Genomic DNA, 24,864 nt, shown 5'->3' on the forward strand with positions numbered 1-24,864 from the left:
ATCTATATATAATGCTCCCATGGGTCTTTTTAAAATTTTTCATAACTTCATGTAGATCTTGGTTCAAAAGGTTTCCACGTTGCATCTTGCCATACTTGTCCTTTTTGTATAAGAAGAGGAAATTCCCTCCACAAAAGTCAAGTGGTTCAACTCAAGAAACAGACACAATGTTATTAATGGAAAGGACAGAAGAGAAGATGCATGACCATTTATCTGCTTGCCTACTGCACCCTAAGGACCACTGGATATTTCCATCTGTTATGGAGCTGAAACCTTCTTTGTATGTTGCCTCCTCCTTTTAGAATGTCCTTCAAGAACAGGGATGGCCTTACTTCTCTCTGTATTCCAATGCTTAGCACAATACTTTGCACATGTTGACATTTTCATTCTTCAGTCATATATTTTCAGTTTCGTGGCAGAGATCCTGGAGTGACTTGCCATTTCCTTCTCCAACTTACTGTACTGTATTGTACTTTTTTTTATTGTATTGTATGATGAAACTGAGGCACAAAGGTAAAGTGACTTGCCCAAGTTACACAGCTAGGAAGTGTCAGAGGCCAGATTTGAACCCAGGAAGATAAGTGTAGGTCTGGTACTCTCTTCACTGAGCCATCTAGCTGCCCTTTTGAATGGAGCAAGAGTTGAATAAGTGCTTTTCATTCATTCATTGAATTATGGAAATTAGTCTTACCGAAGTCTTATAAACATCCAAGGATGCTTCTCTCCTTTGGAATCTTTCATTTCAGATTGGTTCCCTGGGCTTAGTTTCTCATCTTGTGTGTCAGTATGGTCATAGCTCCACATCTCCTTAATTTATGCAAATACCTTATAAGAATTGGACCCATTTGTATGGAAACAACTTGGGCTTTGCCTTCCAGGGAGATCACTGTATCCTTTTAACAACCTCCTCGTTAAATAGCCCTGGCATTTCACATTTATAGTCTCTTGTTAACATTTTCAACTATGTGTTCTTCGAGATGTAGGTTGTCACCTGCTTAAATGACTCTAAAGCAACTAGTATAAAAATCTGTAGCTTCGAACAGGTGCACAGGCGGCGCTGAGCCCCGCGGCTGAATGTATTAGAGACACAGAATCATCCCCCCTTCATGAATCACATTTGTACCGACGCATGTACAGCTGGATGTGGATGGCAAATTTACACTTGGAAATGAAAATTCAAGGGGAAAAAATGACAGGCTCAGCAATCCTCGAAATTCACTTGTCAGAAATAGTCATCGGGGGCTAGGATGTGTTTTCTGAGTGGGGAAATTAGGTCATGGAACTGGATGGGGGCAGGGGCAGAAGTAGGGGTGCATATGGGGTTAGTGGGGAGGGGACTGGATCAGTTACCTGCTGAGGAGACCCTGAAGGATCATCTGATTTCTACTCTGAGTAAAGGTCTGTATCCTTTAGAGATGAATTATCTCCATGCACAATGTGAGCTGGCAAAAAATGTATAGGACTCAGGGTGTAGGTGTGAAAATATATGTGAGTGTGTATGTGTGTGTGTGTGTGAAGATAAGTCAACAAGGGATTAAGTCCCTACTATGTGCAGGTTCTTTGTAAAGTCCTGATGATAGAGAAATATAAAAACCAATCCCTAATCTGTCAAGAAGAGCTCACATGTGTGTGTGTTCACATGTGTGTGTGAAGGCAAGTCAACATAAAGTAAAGTGCCTAATATGTGCAGATTCCTTCTAAAGTGCTGATGATACAGAAAAATACAAAAACGAATCCCTAATCTTTCAAGAAGAGCTCACATGTGTGTGTATTCACGTGTGTGTGTGTGTGAAGGCAAGTCAACATAAAGTAAAGTGCCTAATATGTGCAGATTTCTTCTAAAGTGCTGATGATACAGAGAAATATGAAAACCAATCCCTAATCTTTCAAGAAGAGCTCACATGTGTGTGTATTCACGTGTGTGTGTGTGTGTGAAGGCAAGTCAACATAAAGTAAAGTGCCTAATATGTGCAGATTTCTTCTAAAGTGCTGATGATACAGAGAAATATGAAAACCAATCCCTAATCTTTCAAGAAGAGCTCACATGTGTGTGTATTCACGTGTGTGTGTGAAGGCAAGTCAACATAAAGTAAAGTGCCTAATATGTGCAGATTTCTTCTAAAGTGCTGATGATACAGAAAAATATGAAAACCAATCCCTAATCTTTCAAGAAGAGCTCACATTTGTGTATGTGCACATGTGAGTGTGTGTGTTGGAGGAGGAATTCTTGATCTCTACATAATATGAATTTAGTCTCTTGATTTCAGACTTTTAGATTTGCTCGATGAAAAATTGAGTCAGTTGCTTTGTATGTAGAATCATAGACTGGGAACTAAATGGGACTTCTAGGTTATTCTAAAATGAGCAAAATAGATTGGGGTCAAAAAAGACATTTAGTCCAACATTCCTCCCCAAACCCTTTATGCTATAAATGGGAAAAGTGGGACAATGAGCAATCAAGGGAGACTTGTCCAACATCACACAGCTAGTAAGTGTCTGAAACTAGGTTCTCTGACTCACAATCCCAAATTCTTTCTAATTAATTATACTGTAGTGTTCATCTTCATTGAGAGGCAACACCTCAGTGCATAAATAATCACATTAGTTCAAGTTGATACATATTTACCAATAACCTACTATGTATAAAACACTGTGCTACCACTTAGAGCCTTAAGTAAAAAAGCAAATAAAAAAATTACTCCTGACCTCAAATAGCTGATTTCCTCAAGGGAGAAAATAACTATACAATAAGAGTTCATAGTTGCCATTGTTGTTTTTAAACATTGTTTCAGTTGTGTTTCATTCTTTGTGATCATTTAGGATTGTCTTGGCAGAGTTACTGAAATGGTTTGCTCTTCCTTCTCCAGCTCATTCTACAGGTGAGGAAACTGAGGCAAACAGAGTGACATGACCTGCCCAAGGTCACATAGCTAAGAAGTGTCTGAGGTCAGATTTGAACTCAGGAGGATGAGTCTTCCTGAATCCTGGCCAAGAATTCTATCTGTTACCAAGCTGCACTCACATTTATATAGTTTTTTGGATTTTTGGACACTTCAAAGTTTTCAATTCAATTTATATATATTGTTACATTAGAGTCTTACAATAATCTTGAAAGGTAGGTGCAGTTATTTTCATCTCTGTTTTACATATGAAAAAACTAAGCTTGAGAATGGTTAAATGAATTACGCGATCTCACATATATATAGTAAATGACTAATATGGGGTTCAAATGCAAGCCTTCCCAACTACAATTAGATAGATAGATAGATAGATAGATAGATAGATAGATAGATAGATAGATGGATAGATGGATGAATAGATGGATGACTAGGGAGATGGATAGATAGGTGAATGGAAAAATAATTAATAAAAGAATAAATAAATACATTAATGAATGAATAAAAAACAAATGAATAAATATGCAAATGAATTAATTACTATTTCTTGGGGGAAAGAAAAAAAGTATTTAATAAGCACCTACTAGATGCTAGTCATTGTGCTTAGCACTTTACAACTATTATCTAATTTGATCTTCACATCACCTCTGAGAAGCTGATGCTATTATTTTTTCCATTTTACAGATGAGGAAATTGAGATAAATAGAGGTCAAATGATTTGCCAGGGACTCACAGTCAGTTAAGTATCTGAGGATGGAATGAAACTCACTTCTTCTTGACTCTAGGCTTGGTACCTTTTCTGCTGCACCACCCAGCTACCTCCAGGCAGTGAAAAATTCACTTTGGCAAAAAATGGAGTATGTTCTGGAGGCCTCCAAAAGGAAACACATCTTAAAAAGGTGTATCTTAAACAAATGTCAATTTGTGGATTTTTTCACTTCTAATCTTTAAGACAATAAAGGAACCACTGGCACTTTTTGTGCAGGGGAGTGATGCCATCAGACATCAGGAATAGTGGTTTGGCAATTGCTGGAGATGAATCAGAAAGGGAAGTGAAGTGATGTTCAGAGATCAGTAAGGAAGGAAGCCATTGGGATTGGCTAGGGTGGAAGCAACGAGGGCCTGAATTTGGTTAGGGCATGAATCATGGCCAACTCACTTAAACTTTCAGAGCCTTTTCTAAAATTCTACTATGATTTACCTAATAAAGTTATTGGACAGTAGTGTTTTGCCATTTTGAAATTCTTTTTAAGTATGAGTTTCAATCAGATTACAATTTGGTTTGGGGTGAGGTTGTGTATGAATACATTTCTCTAAACATATTTTTGTTATCACTTAATAATGAACAGCTAGCTATCTTTGTGAATTCTGGTTCACTTCAGGATCTGGATCTATGACCAATGCCATGAGAATGAGCTAAAACCCCAGTCCAGAGTTCTCAAGCCTTCACCTAATACCTGATGTAAGTCCTGTGAATTGACTACTAGTTGGGAATTGTGATGTGTTGTCTACACCAGAGGAACCAAAATCATGGCTCCTGGGGCCTAGCCAGATACAATGTATTTGGGAAATGTTTAACAAAATAAATAAAAATATAGTGAAACATGGATGATCTTTAAATAATGAACAGTTATCAAGGTCTATAAATTTTAGATCATTTCATACAGTATCTTCCAACAAATTGCCTTAATTAAATATGAAAAAAAACTATTTTTTTCTCATTTCCAAGAGGCTAGAAAGGAGGAAAATTCATCTTGATTTCTTTATTCTCATGTCCATTATCATCTGTTTGTAGGTGCTGGGAGAGAAGTACCTCCCTTTGATGTAGCGAATTGGGAAAGATTTTGCATAAGATGTAACAACTGACATTATCCCTGAAAGGAACAAGGACTTCCAAATGGCAGAATAAGTAGGAAACAAATTCTAGGCATGGAGAGGCAGGGGATAAAAGACTTGGAAATAGGAGATCTATTATAATAAACTCCAGAGGTTCTCTATTACTTCTATGTTCAAATATGAAATCTTTGACTTGGCATTCAAAGCCCATTATAACTTGGTCCTTTTTTACCTTTCAAGTCTTCTTATTCTTTATCTTCAAAGCACTCTATAATCCTGTAAAGAGCTTCTTTGTGGTTTCTCTCCCAACATACTCTATCTCCCAACTTGGTAGATTTAAAATGTATTGTTCTTTATGTCTGGAATGCTCTCTCTTTTCAGTTTCTTATAATTTCTCTGACTTCCTTCAAGTGTCAGCTAAAAATCCTACTTCATGGAAGAAGTCTGGAGATCACATCCCTTTTCCTCTTTTTTATATATAATTTTAAAATATTATATATATATATATATATATATAATGTATACATAGGTATTGGCGTGTTTTCTTCTTCAGTAGTTTCCTTGCATTCTCAGCACTTGGCATAATGCCTGGCGTACAGTAAACACTTAATAAATGCTTGCTGATTGACTGAGGAAGTATGAGAACAGAAAGCAAGCCAGTTTAGGACAGGACATAATAAGTGAGGTGACAATAATGGGAAGTAGATCTGGACAGATTTAAGGGACAGGTATGCAATGACCTAAAAGTCATTAACTTTTTCCTACTTCCATACCCAGAAGTTAGGACAGGCAGGCAAATTGCCTGTCAGGTACTAGAAGTTGCTAATGAAGAAAGATTCAGAAAGGATGAGAAGCAGCCTGGCCAGAAAGGGAAGCAAAATGGATGAGCATCTTTAAAAGGTGACCGGCCTCCTTGCTGGGCAGAGACTAATCATCTTAAGAAAAAGATGGAAATTGCGCCATGGGAGATGTCCAGGCAAATTGATGTGTACTAAGCAGACCCCAATAAGAGCAGCCAGTGAGCAGCAGAGATATTGACATTTAGGAAGCCAATTGAACAAAATTTTGTGTGTGTGTGTGTGTGTGTGTGTGTGTGTGTGTGTGTGTGTGTGTGCATGAAAGAGAGAGAAAGAGACAGATATATAGAGAGAGACAGAAGAAGAGAGAGAGAGAAAGGAGAGAAAGAGAAAAAGAGAGAGGGAGGCAGAGACAGAGACAGAGAGAGGGGGAAGAGAGAGAGAGAGAGAGAGATAGAGATAGAGAGATAGAGATAGAGAGAGAGAGAGAGAGAGAGAGAGAGAGAGAGAGAGAGAGAGAGAGAGAGAGAGAGAGAGAGAGAGAGAGAGAAATAACACATATCCCAGAGTAATAATAGATTCCAGGTAAGGATGGCAAGTCAACTTTTTAAGAAAGCAAATAAGCCACAGCTAACTAGAAGCAAATCACTAGTGGTAAGAGAACCAGTGACCATTAGGAATGCTAAAAGAATAAAACTCTCTAAAACTTGTAGAAAACAGTTCAGATGAGAGACCAGTAGATAGAAGAGTTTAAGGTCTCTGCTTAAGTCTAGATTTCAGCAGGATTTTTGTTTAATGAAAATTGCCAAGAGGTAGTTTTAGGTTCAGTGAAAGAAGGGGGGGAAAGCCTCTAATAATGACAGTTGTCTAAAAGTGGAATACAAGTCTCGAGAGAATGTTTTTACCTCACTTGAGGTGTTCAGTAAAGGCTGAACACGTACTTGGTAGTTTTTCATTCATGTGAATATTAGTCTAGTTTTTCAATTCTTAAGATTTTTTTAAAATATGTTCTGGACTCCTTGGGCAGTCTAGGGAATCCTATGAATCTCAGATTCATGTTTTTAAATACATCAAATCCCTAGGATTACAAATGAAATCAGTTAAGTTGAACATTGTCAAAATATGAAGAAAGAGGAAGAGTAGCATGACTAATAATGATAGTAGCAACAGTAACTGCTATAAAGTTGTTCATGGCCCTTGTTTAAAAACCTGATCTTGATGTTGTTCTCTGACATCTTTTCCAATTCCAAGAGTATCTGATTTCCCAACAATGAGACAGAAAAATAATTCACATGGAAAATAATCTAAGAACGCAAGTACCCCACAAGCAGTATAGTCAATAGAAAAGAAGACTGTTCAGCTATAGTCAGACCTACACTTAGGATATCCAGAATTTAATAAGCATTGAGCCCTAACATTTGCACATTGCTCTATCGTGAATGAAACACATTTCATACACATATTTGTTTGATTCTTATAACTTCCTATCATGTTGACGCAGAGAAGAGAAGATTAGAGATCAAAATCCCCATTTTAGATGAATAAATTGAGATACAAAGATGAAAAGACTTGCCCAACAAAGCTGGACCAGCAAAGAAAGAGAAAGAAAATGCCCAGGTCATTAGTCTTACACTCTATACTCCACTCATTACATAGACTATTGGAAATCATTTTGACAACTGGTCCCAACTTCTCCCCTTACTTACATTAAGTTTTGTGGTCCCTTGGGCAAGCAGAGACTTTTGAACTCAGTTCACCCTACATCAAATTTCTTTAAAAATTTTAAACTGTTTTACATAGCAATCCTATGAAATCTACTCATGGCACCTAGATAAGGTCTCTACTATGCATTAATGTTGAGATGATGATCAGTACTTTGGGTCTCAATGATTTGAAAACCTACCCATCACACATAATCCTAAGCATACATTAGAATATTGAATTCTTGGAAATCAATAACTCTCTCCGGAATGCTGATGAACATATAAAACAAATGAGACATGGTCTTATCTGATCTAGACTGACTGTCAGTGATCTTTGGGTCCAGTGTGGATGGCCTTTAATGGTACAATTTAACTTATCTTCATGGATTTGGGGAACATTTGTGCATGTTTCTTCTATAGCTATCTGATTCCTTAAGAACTGGCTGGTGTGAACTGAATGCTACTGGGGCAGATAGTGATGACTGAATTTGTGCTTCAGAGGGGAGGTGAAGTCAATCAACAAGCATTTTTTAAGCCCATGCCATATGATCCATAATGTGTTGGGAATATAAAGATAAAACTAAAATAATCCTTCCCTCAAGGAGCTTAAATTTTGAGTAGGGAAACAGTAGGAATAAAGGAGGCTTATTTGAAGAAATAGGGAATGTTAAGCCTAGGGAAAAGAAGACTGGGGGGGGGGCATGATAGATAGGTTTAAACATTTGAATGACTGTCATGAATTATAGATGTTAGACTTTATTTATTTATAACATCATATATTATAGATATTAGATTGCATGATCCTCAAGGGCAGAACTTCAAGCAGTGGTTGCAATTAAAAAAAAATTAAGACTCATTCAAAAGTGAAATTAGTTGCTTTGAGAGTTAATGGGTTCTTCCTCTCAATTGATTAGGGGACCCATTGTCACTGATGCTGTAGAAGAGATTCCTGATTAGTCAATTGGAGTAAATGGTGTTCTTAGTAAGGATAAGGACAATAGAGTATAGTGAAGTAATGAATGAAAAAATCAAAGGGAAAAAAAAGAAAAATAAAAAGATCTTGGTTCAAATACCACTTTTGATATTACCTGTCTGACCTTAGGTAAGTTATCTGGCCTCTCTAGGCCTCAATTTCACCATATATAAATTGTGGATGTTGTTCTGTAAGGTCCCTTCCAGCTCTAGGTCCATAGTTCTTTGAAAATTCAAAATCTCAGATTCTATGAGTTTTCAGTAATTTTTTAAGTCACCATTTCTTTATCTATAAAATAGACATAATTATACTCACAGTATCTACTCAACATAATTGTTATACAAAAAGCCTTTTGTAAATCTGAAAGCATTAACAAAATGGTTCTATTTTTTATAAAATATTTGAACAATATACACTTTATTATCTTCAACTCCCATAAACATCATTTAAATCTCAGTTACACATAGTAAGAAGAAAAATGAAATGAGCTAATGAAAAATTACATTTTGTGATAGGACTCCATTATATCTTAATCTATCACACCCATTTAACTGACAAGAACAAATGGCTGGACCAGAAATTGAAGGTGCATTGAGGAAAATCTTTGATTTGAAAAAAGCTACCACAGTGCTGATACTTCCTTTATAGATCTCAGTTTGTTGTATAGTAAGACGACTTGATCAAAAGTAATGGAAAACTGTTGAACATGGATCCAAAGGACTAGGGTTCAAATTCTTCATCTACTGATTACTATCTCTTTGCAATAAATGGATGAACAGGCATTTATGAAGTGCTTACTATATGCAAAACATTATACTAAATGCTAGGGATACAAACAGAAAAGTAAGACAATTCCTGTTTCACTGGGCTGATATTTTAATGAAAGAGACAACTCATATAAGAGGTTTCAGTTGCAAGTCAAAAAACTGGGAAAAGCCCAGTTTTTTAAATTATTAGTATTATTACCAAAAAAAAAATTAGTGAAAAAAATCAATAGCCAGAGAGGATTGAAACCTGAAAGGGGAGGAGGAATCTAGCTATAAGGTAGGGGAAGGGAAAGCAGTATCTAGAAGGTAGAAGCATAGGTAGTTCTGGACTTTCTGAGAAGGTAATGTTGTAGCCTGATACATTCACCCCTCCCAGGGGTACTGCTCCTCAAAGACACACTTTGCTTAATTTAATTCCAGCTTCAGGTGTATGTGTATGTGACTAGAACCTGGTATTTATATGTCTCTCATCTGATAGGGGAATGTAGTATAAAGGAAGCTACTTTTGTTCCAAGGTTGGGTAGTAGTTCTGGAAATCAATCACCATGATAGACTAAAACTTTATATCCCTTTATCCAACTCTTGATAGTGGGGAGAAAACTGGACTCTCAAAATAGATGGCACAAGGAAACAGGAATGACTTGAGAGAGTATGTGGATGGGAGAAAGACAGTTAACTATGGGGTTTGAGAAAAGATACCAGAAGAGGAAACTTTGTGGAGAAGTCCCCAGAAATCATTAGGTCTAGAGTAAGAAACTGAAGGAGGCTAAGGGTTTCAGGAATCTGTTTTGGGGGTGGTTCTAGGAGGGCCAAGCAGCTCCACTGAAAGACATTGGATGATGTACCTCTCAGAGACACATTAACAAATAAAGTACTTGTAAGAGTACTAGAACTTGTTGCAGTTATCTAACTCTTCCACCATTCAACTGTCTAGAGAACCGAAGAAGGCAATTTAGAAGGATCTGCCATCTTGGTACATGTAGATCCAAATAGGGATGAAGTGAGGAGTCACACAAATGACTGATGAATTGCTGATGTTGTGATAGTAATGAGCTTCTTTGAAGTTCATCTCCCCATCTTTATTGTCCAAGTCAAAGAGCTAAAAGTCATCTCTTCTAACATATACCTTGGAATCTGAGATCAGTTCCCTATCATTAAAAAATAAATGGGTACAATATTTAGGGTATAGCTACAAGGCATAGGGCAATATCATCTTTAAAAGGACTGTCTTTTGCCTCTTTTCATTTCCCCAGCACTTAACGCAGTACCTAGCACATAGTAATAATGTGCTTATGGACTGATTTTTTGACTGATTGATGACATTTCTATTGGAAAAATTATATCAATTTCTGATGGTGTACCATTTGATACTGGGCTAGAAGCTTTGCTATTCCAAAGGCTCTTGAATTCAGTGCCCTGTAGCCTTCATCAGGATTACCTTAAATCATAAAATCTGCCTGAGCTAGATTAGATGGCCTCTCAGGTCTCTTTCACCTTTTGATATACCATTCATTAATTTCTCTCATGTCATTTCAAAGCAAGGACCTCTTGTCCTAATGAACCTTTTCTCCTGAATCATAGATTTCAATATAGACCAATCCTAAGATGGCATTAACCCCAACTCTTTCATTTTACAAATCAGGGGACTGATATCCAAGAAGATGTCTAAGAAGAAAGCATCATTCCTATTTTGCAAATGAACAAACAGAAGTAACCAATGACTTGTCTTGTTTTTTTTTTCCAATTGTACCTGCTATGGATGGAGAAAAAAATTCCTGGTCAAACTGGGTAGCCTTTGAATAGGGCTTTAAGGTACTCTCTCTGGCCACCCAAACTCCATAGCAGCGCTTTACTACCAACTTTGAGCCTCTACTTTCATTCATTTTCTACCATTTAATGCTGTCTGATGCCCTGAGCCTGGAAGATGATCACCTCTTTGAACTCATTCCCTTTGTGATGAACATGCCTCCACCCCATTTCTTCCTATCCTTCTGAACAATTCTGAATCTACAACCTTCATTATTAAAATATCATTTTTGTAGACTTGGGGTAAGTGACCTCAGAAAGACAGTATATGACAAACCCAAAGATCCCAGCTTCTGGGACAAAAACCCACTATTTGACAAAAACTGCTGGGAAAACTGGAAGACAGTGTGGGAGAGACTAGGAATAGATCAACACCTCACACCCTACACCAAGATAAACTCAGAATGGGTGAATGACTTGAACATAAAGAAGGAAACTATAAGCAAATTATAGGTGAACACAGAATAGTATACATGTCAGACCTGTGGGAAGGGAAAGACTTTAAAACCAAGCAAGATATAGAAAGAGTCACAAAATGTAAAATAAACAATTTTGATTACATCAAATTAAAAAGTTTTTGTGCAAACAAAACCAATGTAACCCAAATGAGAAGGGAAGCAACAAATTGGGAAACAATCTTCATAACAAAAACCTCAGACAAAGGTCTAATTACTCAAATTTATAAAGACCTAAATCAATTGTACAAAAAATCAAGCCATTCTCCAATTGATAAATGGGCAAGGGACATGAACAGGCAGTTTTTAGTTAAAGAAATCAAAACGATTAATAAACACATGAATAAGTGCTCTAAATCTCTTGTAATCAGAGAGATGCAAATCAAAACACCTCACACCTAGCAGATTGGCTAACATGACAGCAAAGGAAAGTAATGAATGCTGGAGGGGATGTGGCAAAGTGGGGACATTAATTCATTGCTGGTGGAGTTGTGAATTGATCCAACCATTCTGGAGGGCAATTTGGAGTTATGCCCAAAGGGCACTAAAAGACTGTCTGCCCTTTGATCCAGCCATAGCACTGCTGGGTTTGTACCCCAAAGAGATAATAAGGAAAAAGACATGTACAAGAATATTCATAGCTGCACTCTTTGTGGTGGCAAAAAATTGGAAAATGAGAGAATGACCTTCAATTGGGGAATGGCTGAATAAATTGTGGTACATATTGGTGATGGAATACTATTGTGCTCAAAGGAATAATGAACGGGAGGAATTCCATAGAGACTGGAACAACCTCCAGGAAGTGATGCAGAGCAAAAGGAGCAGAACCAGGAAAACATTGTACACAGAGACTGATACACTGTGGTACAATCGAATGTAATAGACTTCTCCATTAGTGTCAATACAACGTCCCTGAACATTCTGCAGGGATCTAGAAGAAAAAACACTATCCACAAGCAGAAGACAGATTGTGGGAATAAAAACGCCGAGGAAAAGCAACTGCTTGACTACAGGGGTTGAGGGGATATGACTGAGGAGAAACTCTAAATGAACACCCGATGCAAATACCAACAACATGAAAATGGGTTTGAATCAAAGACACATGTGATACCAGTGGAATCATGCGTCAGTTATGGGAGGGGTGGTGGGAGGGGGGGAGGAAAAGAAAATTATCTTTGTTTCCAATGAATAATGTGGGAAAATGACCAAACCAAATAATGTTTAAAAAAATAATTAATTGATCTAGAGTCACAAAAAAAAAGAGAGATTTCAGTGGTATCATAAACTATGAACTTGGAACAATCATCATTCCTTCTTTGTCTCTAAGCCTTTCCCCCTCAACTCCCATCTCTCCCCTCTGCCATCACTTATCACATCCCCAAGAATAGGATTTCCTTTTAATAAAGTGTTACATTTTTTATATAAAATTCTAAAAAAAAATACCATTTTTGGTTCCCCCACTGATTGCTCCCTTATTGCCATGGCCTCAAACCAGGACCATTAATGTCCTACTCTAAAGTTATCCACCCAATCAAGTGTGCTCTATATAATGTTCTTTAACAAAATTTATTTTTCCCTTTTTTTTTATTTCCAGTGCTTAGCACAATGCCTGGTATAAAAGAGATGGTTACTCAATGCCTGGATCTCCTTTATGCTTACTCTATCCCCCTTTTTAACACCTATAAGGTTGGTAGAGGGGGAGAGGAGAATCATTGGCAAGTGACAACCATGTAAAAATCATTAAAAATGAGCATAAGGAAAAACATTTTAAAATTATTAGAAAAGGAAAAATAGAATATATCTATGCAGTGACATATTCAAATAATTATGGATTTAGAAATATTAAAATAATACATGAACACACCAAAACAAAAAAAAATGTTTAGAAAGAGAGAATAATTTGATATGCAAATGCCCATTTATGATTTTATTAGGCATGGTTCAGTGTCTAGAGTGCTGGGCCTAGAGTTGGGAATTCTCAGCTTCATAAGTTCAAATCTGGCCTCAGACATTTAGTAGTTGTGTGACCTTGAGCAAGTCACTTAATCCAGTGTGCCCCGTTTTCTCAATTGTAAAATGAGGTGGAGAAGAAAATGGCAAACCCCTCTAGGAAATTTGCTAAGAAAACCCCAATAATGCTGTCTGATGCCCTGAGGTCATGAAGAATCTAAAACATCCAAAAGAAGCCATTACATTTTTCCTGAACAAAATTATAGCATCATTACAGCATAGATATGAATTTTCCATCTAATATAAAATAGTTGTCAGTGTGTGGTACCAATAGATTAACAATATCTCATCTTAAATGTGGCCCACTTGTGATTTCTGCATTTGTAGAGATCTGGAAGGTTGTGCTTAAGTGCTCACTCTTTCAATTCTCTAATTTCCTAGAGGGGAATTGTGCTAAATCTACCACACATGAAATATTATTAGTCTAAGGATGTGATCCTATTTGGTTTCTAAAAAGTAGTCTAACAGGTATGTTCCTCTAGACCACCTGAGCTCAAGTTCTGGTTTCATACAGAACAATCTCAGGCATGTTTATTTAAACAAAAATAAAACAGGGAAAGAACACAGATTAGAACAGAGGCGAGAACACAAAAAAGGATGAGTTCTTCTACAGGGAATAAGATAAAGTCTTAACTCAGCCAAGGAGAACAATCTCCTCAGGGTAGTCTGCTCTTAGAAGCCTCTTGGGTTGCACATGCTTGAAGTCCAGGAATACGCAGAGGGCCAGCTTTCCCATATGTTTGCAATAACCAGTTGACATTCAAAAATTCTCAACTTGAATCTTTCCAGGGTTTTCCCAACACCATTTCTCTTCCATTGAGTATCTAAGCCATTCGGGAATCATATCTCTCTTCATGTATACAGTACTCCAAGTTTCACAGTTTTCCTTCCCAAAAACCATCCTTGGCAGAGGGAGTGAATGAGATTACAAAAGGATGAAAGAACCAGAGCTATAAGGGACCTTAAAGGCAATGTAGTTCAAATCTTCCATTTTACAGGTAAGGAATTAGTCTTTGGATGGCTAAATGATTTTCTCATAATATTTGTAAGAATCAAGATTTGAACCTAGGACTCCCAATTCCAACCAAATGTGGATAGAATAGTAGGCCTATAGTCAGGAAGACCTTAGTTCAAATCTGGCCACAGTCACCTACTAATCACCTAGGCAAGCCACTTAACTCTGTTTACCTTGGTTTTCTCCTTTATAAAATGAGCTATAGAAGGAAATGGCAATCTTCTCCAGGATCTTTACCAAGAAAACCCCAAATAGGATCCTTAAGAGTTGGGCAGTACTAAAATGAATGAAAAACAACAACCCCTGACTCCAAAGTCAGTGCTTTAGAAAGAAAAATGTAAAAAATTAAAAATATTTCCCCAAAACTAAACAACCAAAGCCAAAAAATTATTGTAAGCAGAATATAATAATTTAGAGAAATTAATGTTAATCATTTAAATTTAAGAATCATCAAATTCAATCTCTCATTTTATAAAAGAGAAAACTGAGAACTAGAAAAAAAAGAAACTAATTCACAGAGAGAACTAGGGATAAATGGACTACTTCTTTGGCCTAAGATATCACAATTTAGGTGGAACTAGGTGGCTCTGTGGATTGAGCACCTGACCTGAGTTCAGGAAGACCTGAGTTCAAATCTAGACTCAGATACTTACTAGCATTGTGACACTGGGCAAGTTACGTCACCCTGTTTGCCTCAGTTTCCTCATATGTAAAATGAGCTTGTTAAAGAAATGACAATCCTCTCCAGTATCTCTACAAAGAAAAGCTCAAAATGGATCACAAAGAAACATACATGACTGAAAAATAGCTAACTGAAATAAAAATGTAGAGGGATCCAACATCACCATACTCAGCTTTGCTTCTTGCTTTTGGGGACAGAGCACAGGTGAACTTTCATTCCATAAGGTTACCCTTTTATCTTGCCCCAGATGAGAAAAAATGCCAATTGAAGGCTCTAATGTGCTTTTTGCCATAGTAGTATAGTACATGAAAGAGATGGCTATGGCTTTTCCAAAGCTCCTTGCATTCCTTCAACAACTACCTATTCTACAGTTATGAGTACATATGCAATGACTCATTTAGTTTGAGTTAGGCAAGTTTGGATTACCTTTCACATTTTATCTCTTACTTTTCAGCTCCCATAATGCAAGAGAAGGATGTGTTTGTTGGCCTTATTTATCACAGGAGAGCTCTATTCTGGGGAGAAATTGTAATTGTCCGTGTCTGCCTTATAAAGTAGTGCTTGTCTGGATGAATTATCAGAACCACAATTGTCAAAAGCCTCCTCCCGTTCTCTGTGATGATAAGTATGCTTGAGAGTCAGCAGGGTCTGTTGGATAGCCCACCAGTGGGAGGCTGGCAAAAATGATGCCAGGAGCCCAGGAACAACCTAGTTATCATCTTTCAAAACCAAACAGTTTACAGAGTTTCTGACCTACTCAGCTTGAGCCAGAAATATCAAAAAATTGAGAATGCCATTCTTTTAAGACTCAAATTGCAAACAAACAGAAGAATTGGATCTGGATATTTTGGGGTTTATAAACCTATACCCTCAAAAAAAGGAAATGTGATGTGGTGTTACAGATAGAGTCAGAAAGACCTATAGTCAAATTTCATCTTTGACATTTGCTAGTTCCATGACCTTAACCAGACTTCTGACTCTCAGTTTCTGACTCTCAGTTTTCTCATCAATAAAATGAGAGCAATATCAGGTATCTTTACTTTGAATAGATTTTTTAAAGCTCAATAAGGGAATTAGGGGCAGCAGGATGGATAGAGTATCATCCCCAGAGTCAGGAAAAATCATCTTTGTGAATTCAAATCTGACCTCAGGTTTTGTGTCCTTGGTCAAGTCACTAAACCATATTTGTTCCCATTTTCTTCTCTCTAAAGAAGAAAATGGCAAACCACTTTAATATCTTTTCCAAGAAAACCCCATATGAGATCTTGGAAAGCTGGACACAACTGAAATAGCAGAAAAGATAAAGATATTAATGAATATTAAAGCATAATATAAATGTCAATTTTTATTAGAAAATGAAAGGTGACCTACAGGCATAAGTCTGCCTATATTACTCTCCATCTCAAAGAGCTTGAGGATTTTGCTATTTCCATTTCCCCCTGGATAAAATATAAAGTCTTCTCTTTTTTTGGCATGTAAAACCTTTCACAATCCATGCCTTTAGTCTATCTTTTTTAGCTTTTGCCAAAGAATATTTCCTTCAAAGAAATAAGGCAGTATATAAACATTTCATCCATCATCTTCCAGATATATTCTTCTCTAACACCTCTTGTGTGCATTGGGAGAATTAGGCTTGACATTTAAGTGAGGACCAAAAAAAGAATTAATCTGGACAAGTTCAGATCCAAAGGCAGCATCACTCTTCCTCTTGTTGAGTTAGAGTCTCAAAGTTCTTTCTTGATAATGAGTGAGAGTTCCTTGTTCTTTGCTTTTTGACCTGGATTTCTAGATTCTTAGTCATCAATCAGATTCTTGGACTTTGAAAGTCTCATAGTTGGACATCCCAGTTTTGGAAGCAGAATCCTTCAAAGAAGGAATCATCTCACTGTACCAAACAGAAAGGTAGCAAAGAGATTCTGTGACATGGTCTCAGGGTCCTTGACTAGGTGTGATGGCAAGACGTGAATGAGTGATGGGAGACAGTTGAGACTGTCAGCCTGGGTCAGGCTTTACATGGAACTCCATCTCGCCCAGAGTCACTTTTATTTTTAAATCCCTCAATGATTACATACTTTCTTGGCACATAGCTACATTATTCAACATACATGTTCAAATGCAGATAATTGGATAACTGATACATTAACTTTTAACAGATCATTTCATTAACATTGTGTGATCATTCTGTATACTTATATTGTTACTATGGATTCTGACAACCTACACAAAGCTTTTGAAAAAGATAAATGATTTTGTAACAGGCAGTGTAGCTAGAGGTCAGTTTGTTTGTTTTTTTTCATTAACCTGTGAGGTGCTCTGGGCTTGTGGACAATCAAAGAAACTCATTTGTTACTTTTAATAAAATAGATAATCAGAAGTACTAGAATACAAAAAAAAAAACACTGCTGCCAAGTTTTTTTTTTTAAGTTGAGCCTAATCATTTTGTCTAGTGCTTCATGGGGAGTTTCCAAGATGGATTTTAGTTGGTAAATCAAGTCTGAGGCATGGTGTACCAACCTCTCACTAGGATGATTAATGTACTGGCTTAGGAGAACTTATTCCAGACCTGTACATTGGGTGTGGAATTTTGAGTACAGCTCTGTTGGAAGTTAACCCATAAGAGTCTTTTAGGTTTGATTTCATAGGTGTGATCTTTGGTGATATTCTGGGGGGATAATGTAGAACATTAGTATTAATCCTGTAAGCTCTCACATTATTTTTCCTGAAACTAGGGAGAGAACAATGATCACAGCAATTCCAATAGTAAGGGATGTTAGTGAGAGAAGTCACACAGAAGGGGACTGTGTCCATCCTTCCTAGGACCCACTTTGCGACCTACTGGTTTTCACAAGTGACTGTGTCAAAACATTATGGCTTTATGGCCCCAACAATGGTAGAAGTGGATCCAGGCCTTTCTAAAGACCTTCAATATCAGGGGGAGCTAAGTAGAACAATGGATAGAACTCCTTGGAGTTGGGAGAACTTGTGTTCAAATCTTGCCTCAAATGCTTTCTAGTTGTATGACCTGGCCAAGTTACTTAACCTTGTTAGCCTCTGTTTCCTCATCTGTAAAGTTAGCTAAAGAAGGAAATATTAAATCACTCCAGTATTTTTGTCAGAGAAACCTCAAGTGGGGTGGGTCCCAGAGAATCAGACATGACTGAAATGACTGAACAATAACAACAGGACTACTATCATCATTATTATCATTAACAACCATGTTTATTAAGTGCTCTCTTGAAGTGAAATGGGTAGCCAGATGATAAAGTGGATAGAATATTGTTCCTAAAGGCAAGAAGATTCATCTTTATGAATTAAAATACCTCTTCAGACACTTACTAGCTATGTGACCCTGGACAAGTCACTTACCCTTGTTTCCCTCAATTTCCTCATCTGTAAAAATAGCTAGAGAAGGAAATGGCAAGCCACTCTAGCATCTTTGCCAAGGAAATCCCAACTTGAGTTACAGAAACTGAGACATGACTGAGAAACTACTGAAAAACAAAGTATCTTCCATGCGGAGATGTCATTTTAGTAAACTGATGAGCTCCGTATGTGCGCCAGACCCTCTTTACATTTGTACATATTTTATTCCCATCAATAAAATGCAAGCTCCCAGAGGACATGGAATAGTTCTCATTCTTTTGTGTTTATACCAGGGATTAGTACAATGCCTTACACATAATAAGCAATTATTAAATGTTTGTTCAATTGCTTTGAAGAGGCAGCCTGAATGTGAACAGAGAGGATGAAGTAGAGCTCCATTTTACCCAAGAGGCAGGCTTTCCCTGGTTTTGCTTGGTCACAGCATTCCCAGGCAGTGTCTGCCTTTTTTTCTGTTCTACAATATACACTCTTTCTTTGAATATGAAATATTAAAAAAAACATAATCTCAGACTTCCCAGAATGGAAAAACACATTAAAATTTTTTCCCAGTTCATTTCCTTATGCTAGACTTCAGGAGTATTCTTTTGATTTATTATGCCAATATGTTATTAAAGTAATGAATTCTGTTTAGTATATTACATTTAACATAGCATTCATAAGGAGGCAAGGTGCATCTGCTTGCTATTCATCAAAAATTCACTAACAAAGGTTGATTAACAACATTTTACATATTTACAGTGAGGATGAAAAGCATAATAAAATTAAACAAAAAGGAAGGGCAATAAATTATGAAAATTCATTCATATGATTCTGATTGAAGTGTGGCATAGATAGCAGAGAGACACCATTTTTTCTCATCAGCTAGCATTCTATTGTACTGTCAGGGAAAAATGCATTTAGGGAGAAGCTGGATAGAGACATCTAAGGCCATGGGCTTTTATAAGTGGTTTCTTTCTTGGGTTTCTCTCCTGCTTTGAACATATGGGTGTCTCGGTTGCTATTCTCTCTGTGACATAGTAGTTACTGTCTCTGCTGTCTAACTTGGTGGCTATAGTTGCCCCTTTCCTGGCAATTCTGCTTTCCTTTCCTTTTTAGCTTAAAAACTTCTTTGATTAACTCTAGAAGGTTTCAGACAATTATATCGACACGAGTCCTTTTAAGTACTCCTCATTCTTGATATATATGTAAGCAATCCTTTTTTTTTTCCAAAAGGGTGTGTAAATTAAAAAAAAATTATTAATTTCCAGATTACATGCTGATACAATTTTTGATAATTATTTTCTGACATTTTGCAATCCATGTATCTTTCTTCCTCTTACGCCTCCCCTTCCCTAAGACAGCAAGCAGGTAATATGATAATAGATTGTACATGTATTGTCATATAAAATGTATTTTCATGTTCATCATGTCAGGAAAGTAGACATATATAGCTTACACTAGAGAAAAATTCATGGAGGCAATAAAATGAAGCAAGGTCTGTTTCCATCTGCTTTCAGACTCCATCAATTCCTTCTATGGCCTTTTACTTCATGGGGTCTCTTTGACTTGTTCTAGACCTTTTAATTACTGATAATAGTTAAGTTATTCACCCTTGATTATAATACTGAGTACAAGATTCTCCTGATTCTGTTCACTTTACTTTGCATCATTTCATATAAGTGTATCATAGCAATCCAAAACTTGAAGTCATGGCTCAGAAATAACACCAAAAATAACCATCAATATAATGGTGGTATTTATAAAGCACTTTAAGTTTTGCAAGATTATATATATATATATATATACATACATATATATATATATATAATCCCATTATATATATGATATATTATATGTATTTCATATATAAATATAAACTCTCACTTGATCTTCAGAATCCTATGAGGCATGTGTTATGAGCCCCTTTTTTAATAGAAAAGTAAACTGAGATAGAAGAGTTAAGTGAGTTATCTGTGGTCACACAGTTGCTAAGTATCTGAGTAGGATTTGAACTAAAGTCTTCCTGTCTCCAATTCCAGTGTTCTACCTACTATAATACCAATGCTGGTCAAATCTTGCCCATAGACCCCCTTTTATTAACTATTTTTTTCTCAGATATTTGTTTCTCTTCTGAATTTCTCATTCTGGATGGACAACAGTTATGAAAAATCCCCTTGTCTTGCAAGACTAAAATCTTTTATAACTTTGTGCAATAAATTAGACAATGAATTAGAAGTGTTAGTGTGAATAGAGCACAGGACATGGAATCAGGAAGGCTTAAAATCAACTAACCTCAGACGTTTATTAGCTGTATGATCCTGGAGAAATTAGTTACCCTCTCTATGCCTTTGTTTCCTCATCTGTAAAATGGGAATAAAATAGCACCTCCCACAGGGGGTTATTGTGAGATTCAAATGGGATCGTATTTGTAAAGTGCTTGGTATTCTGTGGCATATATTAGACTCTACACAAGTGCTAGCAATTTTTTCATTATTATCAAATAGTTTTGTGTTTCTCAACTATGAATATATGAACTAAGAGTAATTCATGTTGCAATGATTTTCAATATTCAAAAGGCCCAGGTATATGCTAAAACATGGCATTTCTTTCCCTTATGGTCCATTGACCTCAATTCAGACCATTAACTTAAAAAGGGATTAAGGTAGATTGAATGATTAATTAATATCCCTGAGTCCAAGGCGGCCTGGCCTCTAGAAGAATTCTGCCAACCCTTGTGTTTAAGCTCACTTGTGATTGCAGTAAGAGAGGCAAAGTCACTTCTCTATAAAACTTCACATCCCCTGGAATTAATGAGGGTATCTTTGGAGAGCCCCAAGTAGTTCTACCCATGTACTTTCATTTCCCTAGAGCCAGAAAGATGGAAACCCAATGGTTGGAGCAGTTAAATGCATGTTTCCTCATACATGACCTAAGTGACTGAGCAAATCCAGGTCATTTATACATGATTTAGTAGATCTGATAGCTGGATCAGTTTAGGTCCTTGAAATCCCAAATCCTCCATCCTAGGCACTTGGGACAATGATAGCCTAATATGTTTTGGTATACTACATCTAACTTCTCTCTTACAAGTTCATGGTTTATAATATTATTGGGGAAAATAGTAAAAGGAGAAAAATGAATGAACCAGAAATTTTCATATGTGCAACTATTTATTTAAAATATATCTGAATATTCCCAGGATCACTTGCAATTCTAAGTGTGTCTCCTATTCCTTCAATCTCATTTAAGTTGTCTGCTTCCTGGCAACTAATTATTTCTCTTTCTCTCTTTTTTGCTCTTCATCTCCTATCTGTCTCTATTTCTCTCTCTCTCTCTCTCTCTGTCTCTCTGTCTCTCTGTCTCTCTCTCTTTCTCTCTCACTCTGTCTCTCTGTCTCTGTCTCTGTCTCTGTCTCTCTGTCTCTTTCTCCATCTCTGTCTCCATCTCTCTCTCTGTCTCTCTATTTCTGTCTCTCTTTTTTTCTTTCTCTCTCTCCTTCTCTCCATTCATTTCTTCTGTTTTCCTCTCCAATTGCTCCACTTGATCCTTGTGACTGCCCTCTATTCATATTTCCAATTCATCCTGTTTCATCACACTTGCTTGCAGGTTGTCTCTCCCATTAGAATGTGAGTTTTTTTGAGATCAGAGACCATCATTTTTTTTCTTTGTATCTTCAACACTTAGCAAGGTACCTGACAATTATTAGAACTTAATAAAAACATATTAACTGTCTCCCCTTTTCCTCTTTCTCCTCCCTTTCCTTCCCCCACCCCTCCACTTCTTTCTATTTACAGAGAAGGAAACTAAGGTCTGGAGAGTTCTCAAAGTCATGCAAGTATCTAAGTGGCAAAATCAGAATTGTTATTCAGGTCTTGCAATTCTAATTTTAACCCTCCATCCTTTTTTAAAAACTATCCTATAATGTTTTGGAGAGGGAGTATTTCTAGTAGAGTCTTTACACTCTTCAAGGCTCTCCTCCTTTTCTTTAAGTCTTCAAGGCTCTCCTTGATCCTGACACCAGGTAAATCCTTTGAATTGTCAGTGCTCTAGGTCAGTGATGTCAAACTCAAATAGAAATGGAGTTCATTTAATCATATGTAAGGATTCTTGTAGGCCACATATTGACTTTATTTTAAAGTAGAAAATTATCTATTTTTGTTTTTCTATTTTTGTTTAATATTTCCCAATTATATTTTAATCAAGTGCTGGCTATACTGGAGTGTTGTGGGCTGCATACATACACACGTTTAACACCTGTGCTCTGGACAAGTAAGACTACAAACTGAAAAGAAGATGCTGACTTGCATTAGAAACCTGGGAGTTCTTTATAATTCTGAAATTATAGGTTCCATCCTGATCCCTATGCTGCTTCTTTGAGAGGTATGAGAGATTTTTGCAATGATTTGCAAAGTTCATTGTACACTTTCCGAGGCATTTCTCATTAACCCCAAATCACTTTGCACATCTACAGTTGTAATGGTACTTCCCTGTCCTGGTTACAAGCATTGTTAATTATATAGGACTTTTTTTTAAGTAGGCTGGAGTGAGAAAAACATATTTTTCCCCCTTAGATTGCTTCTTTATTGATTTTCAACCAAACAGCATCCCCGAAAATAAACAATGCCTTGGAATTGCCCAATAAAGATTCAGTACACACAGGGTTCAGTGAGGCATTAAAATGTAGCATGTTGATAAAGGCAATCACAAAATGCAAAATAGAAAATAAATAACCAGGAGGCAGGTGTGAACATGCGATCAGAATCACTGCTGCGGAAGAAGGAGATAGTGGTGGCCAGAATGAGTCAAGAAAGTAGGAAAGAGACAGAGAAACAGACAGAGAGACAGACAGACAGAGACAGAGAGAGAGAAGGAGGGAAGGAGGGAGAGAGGAGGGAGAAGAAAAAAGGTAAAGAGAGAGAAAAGAGAGAAAAAAGAGAAGAATGAGAGAAAGGCAATTGAGTGAGAAGAGGAAGAAATAGACAAAGAAACAGGAGAGAGAGGGGTGGGGAGGGGGAGGAGACAGACAGACAGGCAGGCAGGCAGGCAGACAGACAGACAGACAGAAGTAGGGAGAGTCAGGAGGCCAAAAGAGTCCAGTTCTTCCTTTGGGTGAAGTATGGTATAATGCAAAGCTGTCTTTCTCACTCATCAGAAAGGTTTGTTTGGAATGAGTTCTGTGGGGAATAATCATTTGTCACTCCTTTCTTCCTTGAAACAAAAAGGAAGAAAGAGAAAGGCTGGTTTAATCTACTGTGAACATTTCTTTGTGCTGGGGAAAGTCATTGGTAAGTAAGAGCACAATTAGTCTGACCTTGAAAGTTGCCAATCTCTTCCCAGGGACAGGAGTGGCAAATTCAGTGAGTAACCTGCACAGACAGAGATGGGCACTCGGGCATTTCCTACACGTTCTTCTGATGAATTTAATCTTCACTCTGTGAACCTGCTGGGGAAAATGAGAATTCTTGTACTGAGCTTGTTTTGAAAGTCCAAAAAAAAAAAAAACCGGGGGAGAAGGGGGGAAACCACCTAGTAACTGAAATTTGTTTTTCTTCTTCTTTTTCATCTCTATTTATTATAGGCATAATAGATAGAAATAGCTTTTCATTCATTAGTTTATTCTTTTGTATAACAATATTTAATTGAGGACATACTGTGTGCTAGTATTAACTGTGATATGTACAAGAGGGATATGAATGAAGAATAAAAGGATTGTTGCCTTCAGGCAGCATACATTTTTAGATAGATATATGGATAAAGTATTTTTAAGTGCTTGATACATTCTTAGTACTCTGTTAAGAGCAAAGGATAAAAATGCCAGAGAATAAATGATGCAGAGCAGAAGATGGAAGGTTGAGGGTGCAACAGGAGAGGATTCCTACATGGGGAGAGGTTATTGGGGAAAATGGTGGAGAAAATTCAATAAACTGAGTTAATCCAGGAGTGAAGTGAGTGATGTGATCATGGCTGGGATCTTCTATGAAATGAATCTAACCAGAGTCATTAATCCCGAGTGCAGGTAACAGGATGGAGGTACTTCCAAGATGGGGAACTGTCTAGTGGGGAAGTGGAGAGAAGTTCAATCAAGAAGTGGAACTCAGAGTGAAGTGAACCTGGCTGGGGATACTCACAAGATAGTGTTGTGGACTAGGGTTTTACCAGTTCACAGAAGAAGCCTTAGGTCTTGAGCATCTCCTCATTTTTTCTAGGGAAGCTGTGTTCCAATCTCAAAGCCATCTATTCAAAACAATTTGGCAAACATTTCTGTGTTATCTATTTTCTCTTAAGAGTTATGGTGATATATCCTGCCTTTTTTGGGATGGAATTGAGGCAGGGGACTTTCTTTTGGTGGGATTTTTAAAAAATACTATACTTTTAAAATTCTGATAGTTGTGGATTAGGGTAAATGATAGAAGCAAGAGGAGCCGTCATAAGAAAGAAACACAAATTCAGACCCTTGGGAAGTGGACAGCAGAGGTATAGCCAGCAGGAACCATTGGGATGAACCTTGAACCGGGGAAATGAAGTTAACTAAGCATTTCCTCCATCTTGGGCAAAATTTA

The sequence above is a fragment of the Monodelphis domestica genome, chromosome 3, assembly GCF_027887165.1.
Source record: "Monodelphis domestica isolate mMonDom1 chromosome 3, mMonDom1.pri, whole genome shotgun sequence".
NCBI lineage: Eukaryota > Metazoa > Chordata > Mammalia > Didelphimorphia > Didelphidae > Monodelphis > Monodelphis domestica.